This window comes from Stenella coeruleoalba (assembly GCF_951394435.1).
Source record: "Stenella coeruleoalba genome assembly, chromosome: 6".
Classification (NCBI taxonomy): Eukaryota; Metazoa; Chordata; class Mammalia; order Artiodactyla; family Delphinidae; genus Stenella; species Stenella coeruleoalba.
This window is the reverse complement of record NC_137151.1, coordinates 111,198,016-111,210,211: the sequence shown is the minus strand read 5'-3', so window position 1 is coordinate 111,210,211 and position 12,196 is coordinate 111,198,016. Positions and strand designations below refer to the sequence as shown.

The following is a 12,196-nucleotide window of genomic DNA, read 5'->3' as shown; positions in this document are numbered from 1 at the left end:
GAACTTCAGCTAAGTTCCTGTCACTTTTGATCCATCCAGTTAGAATTTGGAAAACACAGATTCTTAAATACAGCAAAATACTAGATCTTCTCTGATAAAACCCATTGGAAGTTAGAGCTATAAGGAGAGCCTTGTTGACTGAGACTAACTTGTTGATTTTGTAAGTGAGTCACCTGACCTAGGTGTCTTTCTCAAGGTCACACAGCTAGTTTGTGGCATCTGTAGGTCTGGAAACCAGGTCTCCTCACTTGTTGCCCAGTGATTGTTACACCATGCTTCCTGGCTTCCCCTCAACCTCAACAGTTGAATTCTTTCCTGGAGTCTGGGAGACATAAGGCAAAGTTGGAGAGCAAGTGCAGGATAGAAAATATGCAAGCAAAAGATGTGTACATGTAACACTTTTCTGGTTACAGCACTATGAGGTGAGGAGCTCTTGTCTACACCAACAGCCCTGTGATCCAAGGGCCCTCTGCAGTTGGTGCAGATCTTCAGATGCAAGCAAGAAGATGGCCATAGCCATGGCACACTGCAAATGGAGCAATGGCCTCATCAGGGTGAACGGCACCCCTGGAGATGATCAAGCCATGCACACTGCAATATAAGCTACTGAAGGCTGTTCTGCTTCTGGGCAAGGAGTGATTTTCTAGGGTGGACATCTGAGTCTCAGTGAAGGGTGGTGGTCACATGGCCCAGATTTACACAATCTACCAGTCCCTCACCAAAGCCCTGGTGGCCTATTACCAGAAATACATGGATGAGGCTTCCAAGGTGGAGATCAAAGACATCCTCACCCTGTATGACTAGATCCTGCTGGCAGCTGATCCTCATTACTGTGAATCCAAAATGTTTGTAGGTCCTGGTGCCTGTGCTCACTACCAGAAATCCTACTGATGAACCCATCATGAGGATCAAGGATCACCTTTATAATAAACAGTGGTTGTAGGATTTGAAGTTTAAAACAAAAAAAAAGTACAAGGAGCTAGCATTGTTTCTGCAGTAAGGTAGATGTCTTGGATGGTCTATTCAAGGGAGTTCACCTAGTCCAACTTAATGAAACCTACAACCTTTATGTACTGAGGAAACACTGGCTACACACACTGAAGCAGTATTTCTGGATTATACATGCCAGTTTGAGCAGATGTGGCATGGGCAAGAACCCCGGCTGAATTTTCTCTGGTGGCTCCAGTAGAGCTGTTGATGACCCATCTTACTTTCTCAGATGCAATGAGGCACAACACAAAGAGACATGTACCCGTGGAATCTTCAGAGATTATGCTATATCCGGGACAACTTGCTTTGCTCTCACAAATTGGTTCTGCAGGAATATATACAGTCCCTCCATTTAGACAAACTGAGGACTGGGGTGTTGAAGTCAGGATCAGGAGCCAGTACTGGATACTGAGGCAGAGTTCACTGGTCTCTGGGCTTTAATGAGAAGAGTTGAAGGAGATGGGTAGATCTGGAGACTAAAGGGAAGTTACTGAGTTAAAAAAACAAGACCATAAATTGCCAACTTGAAGCCAGGCTGAATGGGAACATACAGATACAGAAGCAATGAGATGGAAATCTAATGAGAGAGAAAGCTTCAAGTTCAAGTTAAAACCTACAAGGATGAAAGGACAGCTGCAGCACCTTTGTATCTAGCTCCTCCCATCTTAGGTATGTGTGGAGAGGTACCTCGTCCACACTATCATACTGACACGACTGTTAAGAGATTCTCTCTGCTTCAGCTCTGATGGAATCAAATTTGTATTCACTCCCACTCCCCTCACTAAACTTTGTGGATTTCTCTCTTCATGGTTATTTTAGCCTATTGGTCAAGTGATGTGTTTGGAACCAAAGGGTTTCCATTATTATTCATGACTTTACAAGAATTGCTATAAAAAGACAGTTGACTCAGCATTCTTAGTTTATCAAATGAATTCACATGAAGCTAGATTATTTTTCTCTTCTTTACGATCTACTTTTCTCCTCTTAAAGGATTTTTGAATTAATTTAAATGTCCTATTTTTAAAATTTTTTATAGACCCATTCAATGACATAGTTCTCCTTTCTACCTTCCCAAGAAACATCATGAATTCATAGTTTAAAACCTTACACATAATGAGATCATGTCATTTTTAAGGTCATGGCTTCCATAAACAAATTATCAATCTGATTTTCGTGAAACTCTCACTTTAATTTCTTTCTGGGATGTTGTATATCTAGAGGCCTTCCTCCGATGCCACCTAGTCTGAGTGTCGATTTACATGTTTTTAAATACAGTGGGCAATTTCTGATTGGATGTCATTTCAGCTACGGTGAGGACAGATCTGTACCCTAACTTCTCCCCTTTTTTGTGCCCACTTGTACATTCAGTCATGTAACCTTGGAGATGACTAATCCATTTTCACCCAGCATTATACGAGTGTTGAGATACAGTCTGAGTGGTGCTAATGAACCCAATGTTTTGGGGCTGATTGACAGGAGAGCTCCTTATTCCGTGAACTACCCCTCATAGAGCCATCTTGGGAGAGTGTACCATGGGTTATAAGGAGAACAGGGCAAAAGGAGCATGGTTGCACAAGTCCCAAAACTTGCTTATGAGAAAAGTGATTAAAAATCCTGTTGATTGGTAGTCAGAACCATCATATTTTCAAGAAAGACCAGAACAGTACTCTGGGTAGCTATGATTCAATATTAATTCATTGCTTGGAGATTTCCATTTCTTGTTTATATTCATTTACTTCATTGCTTTATTATACTCAATTTCACTCTTTATTTCCCACATTGTTATTGTTAATGGTGTAATTGATGAAGTATGCTCTGCTAAAGTGATGTGCATTTTTTATAGCTGTCTTCTCTAGGCACAGTAAAAACCCTAAACAGCCTTGAAATTAAATGTAATATATTTGCATCTGTATAGTTTTTATTTTAGCATCTGGAAATCATTTAGCCAGTTATTTATTTGAAAACTGGCCTTAGAGCAGTAAAAGACCATGCATTGAAGTGTGTCTATACTGAGCTACTGAGTCAAACCCAGGCTAGAAACTGTGATTGAATCCAGACAGGTTGCTGACCCAGTGGAGAAGGGCTGTACTAACACAAATTGGAACCATCACTGATTCATGAAAGATGAGAACCACAATCTACATCACCTGAATTTCAGTTCTAGCTCCAACCAGCATTAGCAGGTAGACAGCAAACCAGTAAATTCCTTGCTGGTTTTCATGATTAGATCTGAAACCCAGTTATCATGGGGATCCTGGGAGGGAATGTTTTCTCCTACTAAGGAGAGCAGAAATATGAACAGGTTGAGCTTGCTATCAAAGGCATATGTTATATGTTTTCTACAAAATTAATCTCAAGGGATTGAGGAGGGGAGTGGGGTGATATGAGATGGTAATTGACAATTTGGAGAAAATGCAAGGAACACACAGGGACAGAGTTTTTGAAGACAATATACGCATATAAAATGTATGAGAAAGGCTTTGAAAAAATAATTGCTCAAATTTCAAAACAAAGTTACAAGGTCTAATGTCCCTTAACATCCTGACCAGTACACAGTATTGTTCCATAAACCTCAGTTGCTTCCACCTTACCTCTTATCACTTCTCCCTCATCCCTTCTTTCTTGCTTATATCGTTTTCCTTTCTTTTTAAATTTTTTTGACTAGGCTTATTTTACGGTAAATTTTCATAATTAATGGAAAAATTGTTTGATGTTCAAAAATGTGGCTTATGTTCTATTTTTCAGAAATGCTGTGCTGAGGTACATTTTGTAGACTATAGTAACTCTTTATAACCTTGTCACACTCAAGCCAACGCTTTATAAAAAGTGAGTATAATGTTGGCTTTCACAATTAAAAAGGAATCTGGAAAACTGGGAAAGGTGTCAATGACAGGCATATGGAAAGCCCTGAAAGGATGAAACTAAAGAACTGGATGAGTCATTAATCCAGACCCTGTTCTCTTACAGCTGAAAAAAACTGCGGTACAAAAGGGGGAAAGTTTTATTACAGTTAACAATTTTATCCTTCCTGTTTCCATGCTTCTGAAGTCCACACAACTTGAGAGCTGGACCTCCAAGTAAATGAGTATTGTACATAACAGTTCGAGTGTCATACCTTGACATAGTAGATGCTCAATAAAATGTTAGCTCCCTGTAGTGGACAGACTCTAAGATGACCCCCAATTATCTCCATTTCCTAGTATTCATGACCTATGTAATCCCCTCCCTTCTTCAGAGTGGGCTAGACCCATGATAGCTGCTAACAAACAGAATTCAGTAAGAGTGATGAAGTCCACTTCCATTAAAAATTGCATAAGATTTTGGCTTACATTGTGCTAGCAGACACTTTTCCTTGATGGTTTTGAGGAAGCAAGCTGCCATGCTCTGAACTGCTCAGTGGAGAGGCACACAGAACAAAGAATTGAGGGTGGCCCCCAGTCAACAGGCAGCAAGGAATGGAGGCCCTCAATGCAACAGCCTTCTAGGAACTGAAACCTTCCAACACCATGGTGTTTGGTAGCAGGTCATTACCATTTGAGCATTCAGATAAGATCCCAACTTTGAGTACCACCTTCACTGCAATCTCGGTTGAGACACTCTAAGATGCTCAAAGCCCTTTGCTTATATTTCTGGCATGTTGAGATTATGAAAATAATACGTGTGTATTGTTTTAAGCAGGTAAATTTTGTGGTAATTTGTTACACAGCAATAGGTAACTAATATACACCATCATTTACCCATCCCTCCCCAATATATGAGACCAGTTTTGCTTCTGGAGCCCTATAAAGAAGTTTTCTCAATCTCCTTTTACTAAATCTTCACCCTCTGCCACCATTTTGTCTCTGGATGACACATTCTTTGTACTACATAGTCCATCTTTCTTTTTTTTTTTTTTTTTTCCTGCATTTATCTTCTCCCTTGAATCCCAGACACCAAGATGAAGTCCTGGGCTCCTTTTTCCTGCTACTGGACCATCCTTAAGAAGATAGGATTTTCATTAACTACTTGCTGTGTTCATTTGCTATAATATATGCCCAACTTTGCTTGAATCAAAACCTCAGATCTTGGACACTATATAGAAGAATGCTACTTAGTCCTTCCCTGCCTACCTTAGATTATTATTTCAGATCCTTGTCTGTGTAATAATTAGTTGGTGGTTATATTTCTAAATCTATATTCCAGACTTTACCTAGTTTTTTTTTCAGATGCATCCAAACTCCTGATCTGATCCACAGTGTTATATCATTGAATGAAATTATTATTAACAGTGTCTATGATATCACTGAATCAAAGGCTTAGAGGCAAAGCCAAGACCAGATTGGATTTTCTTAGCCCTTGTTAAATAATCTTTCTACAACCTTTTGCAACTTCCTTGAAAAGATAAAAAGACAACAGACCATCTGGCACAGACAAAATAAAAACAATCAATGATGATTTTCAAGTATATTCATAAAGGTTGTTGCTTTTTCATTTCCACTGGGGTTGGAAGAAGAGAAAAGGTGCTTAAGCTGTGTGCCACGTACCGAAAATTATTTATTATGGCAATATTTTCTTGAGAATGCTGTGAAAATTCCTTCTAGAGTAAATTTCTTTCTACCTAGGATATGTCCAGTATTGTACATGAAGGCAGAAAATGGCCTAAGTCACCTCGAGCATCCAGCACAATGCTTCTTATCTAGTAGAGATTTAACAAACAGTTTAAAGTAAAAGGTAAATCTAACCTTGAATTCTAAGATAAATGAGCCATTGACAGAAATGGAAACTACATAAATAAAATCCAAGAGACAGCACAATTGGTATTTAGGTACATAATAAAATCTACTCTCTGTAAAGTTGGAAAATAATATTTGAAATCCTACCTTAAACTGTCTACTTAAATGGTTCATGTTGATATATCTACCTAACTCAAAACACAGGGTTACTTCCTCAAATAAGTTAAACATTTGAAAACACAATGTTAAAGAGTGAAAAGATCAAGGTAAAGTTATGTCTGTCTCTTACTGGAAAAGTGATCAGTTTTGACAAGTCAGCCTCGGACAAGATAACAACCATTTATAATAACCATACATATGTGTGAAGTTTGATTTCACCAATCATAATATGGTCAGTTTAAGTGTTGAGCAATCTTAATGGCCATTTCTCAAGTGATTAGTGATATCAATAGCTAACAGGTCTTATGCATTTAACAAGTTTTAGATATTATGGTAATTGTTTTCCATGAATTATCTCATTAAATCCTTACAGCAACACAATTACATATAGAAATTATGATTATATCTATGTACTAGATAAGAGAAACAAAATAAGAGAGGTTAAGAAATTTGCCCAAAGTCACATAGTTAATAAGGGATGGAGTCAGGCTACAATCTAAACAGTCTGATTCGAGTACAGTAAGTGCCCTACATCTGAACCTTCAAGTAGCGAACTTTCAAAGATGGGAACGTGCATTTGCATGTCCAATCATGTAAGTTAGTTCACTTGTCTGGCATACATGGTCAAGTGCATGCATTCTCTACAAGTGGTTGTGCTTTTGTGTACTTTACTGTACAGTACTGTATAGAGTACAGTAGTACAGTATTTTAATTTCAAGCCCAGGATGTCTGGAAGCAAGTGTAAAAGCAGCGGTGGTAGGTATTATAAACCTATGACAGTACAGTACTATATAACCGATTGTGTTAGTTGGGTATCTAGGCTAACTTTGTTGGACTTATGAACACACTCTCGGAACGGAACTCATTTGTATGTGGGGACTTAACTGTATGTGCTCCTTACCACTGCAACATAGAGTGCCATGGCTAATCTGACTGTAGTGCACAGAAAAGTATTTCAATCTATTGATTACAAAATCATGTTAACTGTGTTGAGCACTTATGATCAGTCCCTTTGAGGATAAAGTAATGAACAAGATGTGGATCCTGTTCTCAGGAGGCTTACAGGTTACGATTATAACTTGCTTACAGCTTCATTACTGAAATTAGAGGAAGAAAAGAAAATCCCATGATTCTCTGAGAGTTGAGATTCCCTTTCAAATGAAGTGGACACCAGCACGGCCTGAAGGCTTTTTTATGGTCCTCACATGTGTAGAGGGCAGGCAGGAAATTCCAGGAGGTTCATGCTTCTTGGAGATGCACTCAGCCAATGACTGATGGGGTTGGAGGATAAATATTTCCGCTTCCTCACCCTTCAGATAGAATATCTCTGAAATGTAATCTATATGACTTCTAGAGTTCCCCAGCAAGACTAAGCCTCAGTTGCCCAAAGTGATAACCTGCATATGATAAAATACAGTTTATTGACTTGCATCCTTCCTTGTCTCACTTTTCAATCCTCTCCCAAAACTGCGTGGAATCACCTTCATATTACACTTACTTATATTCAAATCTTTGATTCAGAATCTACTTCTGGGGGAACCCAACATAGGATAATTTTTGAAGTAATATTATTTCAATAATATGAAAATTCACTGTCTTGTTCTACTTCTTAGTGTTTTCCCCATTGAAAAAGAGTGTTTTGCTCTAAGACCGGCAGGTTTGAAAACTTCAGGTTTACATAAAGTTTGTTGGATTATTTTATGACAAAGAAAGTGAAATGCAATGGGGAATTCTTGATAGAAGAGAAGATTGAGCTATCTTTGGTATGTTTCTCAAGCCTAAAAAACCTATTCTAAGGCAGTCTCCGGTACCTGTCAGAACTGAAGCCTTTGTGTCTTAACATATCAAGTAGTGACTACAACCTACAGAGAAGAAATTCTTCCTCAAATATTTTCAAAAGGGATACTGTCTAAGAGAAGTCAAGTAAAAAAGATACATGATCAGGACAGTAGGTCAAAGAGTGGAGGAGGTTTTGTATAATGAACAGGTCTCAAAAATGAAAGTCATGAAAATTGGATTCTAACCCTCCTTTTGTTCCTAAAAAGCTACATCACTCTAGGAAAGCCAGTTCATTTCTCATGGCTTTATTTTCATGTAAAACAATGTTTGATTAGATTGATTTATTTTTTTTTAATTATTTTTGAATAAAATTATATATTAGCAGACTAGTAGTTGCCTGGGGAATGCGGGGAGAGAGGTGTGTTACAATGGATAACAAGGAAACTTTTTGATTTGCTCATCTTCTTGATTGTGGTGAAGGTTTCACTGTTGTATATGTGTGTCAAAACCATCAAATTGTGCATTTTAAATAACATGAAGTGTCAAAAGTACATAGGAAAATTTTCAAACAGTATATAAAGGCAATTTCCCCTTTCTCTTCATATTCCAGTGTCCCCAAATCCACTCCCAATAGATTAACTATTTTAAAATATTTAAATATTACTAAATATTTGAGTTGTTCAGAGTTTGGTTCAGATTTCTCTTCCTTTTCTATACTCTCTTCTTATATGATATAATCTATTGCCTTAATTTTGATTTCTCTCTATATGTTACTGACTCTGAAATACATAAAGCAAGGCTAGGACTCACTTCTAAACTCCAGACTTACAAGTAACATTTCTTACTAAGCTTTTCTATTGGATGTCTCATAGACAATTCAAATATAACATGTCTCAAACTACTCTTAATATTTCCTTGTTCACATCCTCCTACAGTCTTTCCCACCTCTTTGTAAATGGCACCATCAAACACTCTCTAAATTAAGAAACCTTTCTGTCATCTTTTAGAATGCAAATCAAATCATATCTCTCCCTGGCTAAAATCTTATGCAGTGTAATTGGAATAAAATTCAACTCCTTCTCTTTGTTTGTTAAGACATTGTTCTGTGTCAGCAGTTCTCAATGATCTGCAGATACCTGTAGCTCCCTGGACTTGAGGGGTCAGTTTGACCCAAGCTAATTTTATAATACTACTAAAATGTCTACTAAATACTACTAAAATTTTTCCTTTTCACTCTAACATTTTCATTGATGGTACAGAGGCAATGTTAAGTAAAACTTCTGGCACCTATACTATGCATCAAGTCTGTGGCATCAACCTATACAAGTAACCATTGCATTTTTCTCTGCCAGACATTAGCAATTAAAGAAAAAAGAAGCAGTTTCACATAAGAATATCCTTGATGAAGTACTAAAAATTAAAATTATTTATTTTGTTAAATCACAACTCTTGGCCACGTCTTTTTAATATTCTATGTAATGAGATGCGAGATACACATAAAACACGTGAACAATTGTTTGCATTGTGAGCTGAACTAACCTCATTTTTTCATGTAATACCATTTTTATTTGAAAAACTAACTGATAAATTATGCCTATTCAGATTTGAATGAGTTTGTCACTTCAAGGAAAGCAATTGACGACATTTGTTGCCAATGTTAAATTCAAACTTTCAAACAAGCAGTAAAATTTTGGAAATCTTTGTCTACCACCATAAGTTTGACAGCTTCTCAATACTTGAAAACTTTTCTGATAACATCAGTGATGATTTTAATAAATGTGATTTTCCTTGATAATATACAATGAAATGTGTCAACATTTGAAAGATCTGCATTATTTTCAAAATATTTCCAAAATATACATCATTCTTTTCTTTCATTTATTTTAGTTTTAGAAAATTATTTATCATAAAACTGTTATCTTTATATTGTCATGTGTATTAATTTCTTAAGGTCACCATAACAAACCACCACAAACTTGGTAGCATAGAACAACAGACATTTATTCTCTCACAGTTTTGAAAGCCAAATGTCTGAAATCAAGGCGGTGGCACAGTGAGCTCCTTCTAGAGGCTCTAAGTGATTTTGCTTCTCTACTAGCTTCTCGTGGATGCCAGCAGGTCTTAGTGTTCCTTGGCTTATAGACCCATCACTCCAATTTCAGCCTCTGTCTTCCCATGGCCTTCTCCTCTCCTGTGTCTCTATATACCTGCTTCTCCTTTTCTTCTCTTATAAGGTCATGTCATTGGATTTAGGGTCTATTCTACACTCACCTTTTCTCTGCTACCTTTTCTCTTGGAACACTCCAAACTTTCTCTCCTTTGGTGCTCCCAGAATGGGAGTTTGTAAACCTGTGGTCTAATCTCTGTTATGTCAATGACACTCTCTCTCATGTTCCTCACTAGTGAATGAGTAGGATGGGGCTAAAGTACTCTGCATGTCCTTTAGATCAAGAATTATACCATTATTCTCCTCAGGTCTCCTCAGGTTGAAATGTCATCTCTTCTAGAAAGCTTCACAAACCATCTTGTATATAAAAGCATCCTCTCATTCCATCTCACAGCATCTTGCATTTTTTCAAAAGTTTTATCCATATTTTAATTATGTTTAGCTTACTTTTTTACTTTAAAAGATTATTGTCAATACCCTTCAGTAGACTACAGCTTCTTGAACAGTTGTACCATAGGTGTTTTATTTAATATTATACATACTCGGCTTTATTATATATACTCAAAATAGTCAACCTGTAAATATTATTTTAATGAATAAATAAATAAATAAGTGGACTCTGAGTTAATCTATATATATTTTCTGAATTAAGTTTATATATATTCTCTGAATATGTATATAAAATATGAGGTTTTTTTAACATCTTTATTGGGGTATAATTGCTTTACAATGGTGTGTTAGTTTCTGCTTTATAACAAAGTGAGTCAGTCATACATAAACATATGTTCCCATATGTCTTCCCTCTTGTGTCTCCCTCCCTCCCACCCTCCCTATCCCACCCCTCCAGGCTGTCACAAAGCACCGAGCCAATATCCCTGTGCCATGCGGCTGCTTCCCACTAGCTATCTACCTTACTACGTTTGTTAGTGTGTATATGTTCATGACTCTCTCTCGCCCTGTCACAGCTCACCCTTCCCCCTCCCCATAACCTCAAGTTCGTTCTCTAGGAGGTCTGCGTCTTTATTCCTGCCTTACCCCTAGGTTCTTCATGACATTTTTTTTCTTAAATTCCATATATATGTGTTAGCATACGGTATTTGTCTTTTTCTTTCTGACTTACTTCACTCTGTATGTCAGACTCTAGGTCTATCCACCTCATTACAAATAGCTCAATTTCGTTTCTTTTTATGGCTGAGTAATATTCCATTGTATATATGTGCCACATCTTCTTTATCCATTCATCCAATGATGGGCACTTAGGTTGTTTCCATCTCCGGGCTATTGTAAATAGAGCTGCAATGAACATTTTGGTATATGGTTTTTTGTGAAACAAAAATGGACCATACTATAAGATGATCAATAACTTATATTCTTTTTTTCTGAATACGTGTTAGACAAGTTTCCATTTCAGTATAAATGAACTCTAGCTTATCTTTTCTTAATTGCTCCATAGCTTATCATAGTATGGTATATCATTTCATAAATTAACTACTTTCTAATTGACAGACACTTAAGTCTTTTTTTAATGTTTGGTCTTATAAATATCATCCTTTTACACATATCTTTGTACATACATTTTTAACTGGATATAAAGCTGCTGGGTTAGAAGACTTGTGCATTTAAATTTTTGATGGAAGATGCCAAACTGACCTGCAAAATGGCTGAACAAATTCACATTTCCACCAATGGTTTAGCTAGTGTAAATCAACCAGATGATAAGACTTGAGAAGTAGCTAAACTTGTCTAACCAAGACCTTTTCTCCCACTGGCCTACCACAGTGCTTAAAATCTTTCTTCAGTAATTGAAGGTGGCGTTTGTATAGATATTAACTTAAAATAATGGCAAATTACTGTGTCCACGTTGAGATAAATTGTGAGTCTTTAAAAACAGAAACGAGATAAGGAATTAAAAATTTAATGAAGATCAATATCATTATTAGAAAAACACAAATCAAAACAACGATGAGGTATCACCTCATGCCAGTCAGAATGGCCATCATTAAAAAGTCTACAAATAATAAATGCTGAGAGGGTGGAGAGAAAAAGGAACCCTCCTACACTGTTGGTAGGAATGTAAATTGATGCAGCCACTATGGAGAACAGTATGGAGGTTCCTTAAAAAACTAAAAATAGAGTTACAATATGATCCTGCAATCCCACTCCTGGGCATATGTTCAGAGAAAACCATAATTCGAAAAGATACATGCACCCCAATGTTTATCACAGCACTATTTACAATAGCCAAGACGTGGAAGCAACCTGAATGTCCATAGACAGATGAATGGATAAAGAAGATGTGGTGTGTATATATACATATATATATATATACACACACACACAATGGAATACTACTCAGCCGTATAAAAAAGAAGAATGAAATAATGTTATT

At 36.9% G+C, this 12,196-nt stretch overlaps 1 pseudogene across 1 annotated transcript in view; it reads left to right on the top strand.

Annotated features, from left to right (window-relative positions):
- Nucleotides 1-891, top strand: part of LOC307187843 (small ribosomal subunit protein uS9-like) — a 52,890-nt pseudogene extending 51,999 nt beyond the window's left edge. Inside the window, exon 2 of the transcript in view lies at nucleotides 464-891. The product of the transcript in view is annotated as a small ribosomal subunit protein uS9-like (transcript). The remainder of the gene's footprint in view (nucleotides 1-463) is intronic.
- The last annotated feature ends 11,305 nt before the right edge of the window (nucleotides 892-12,196 follow it).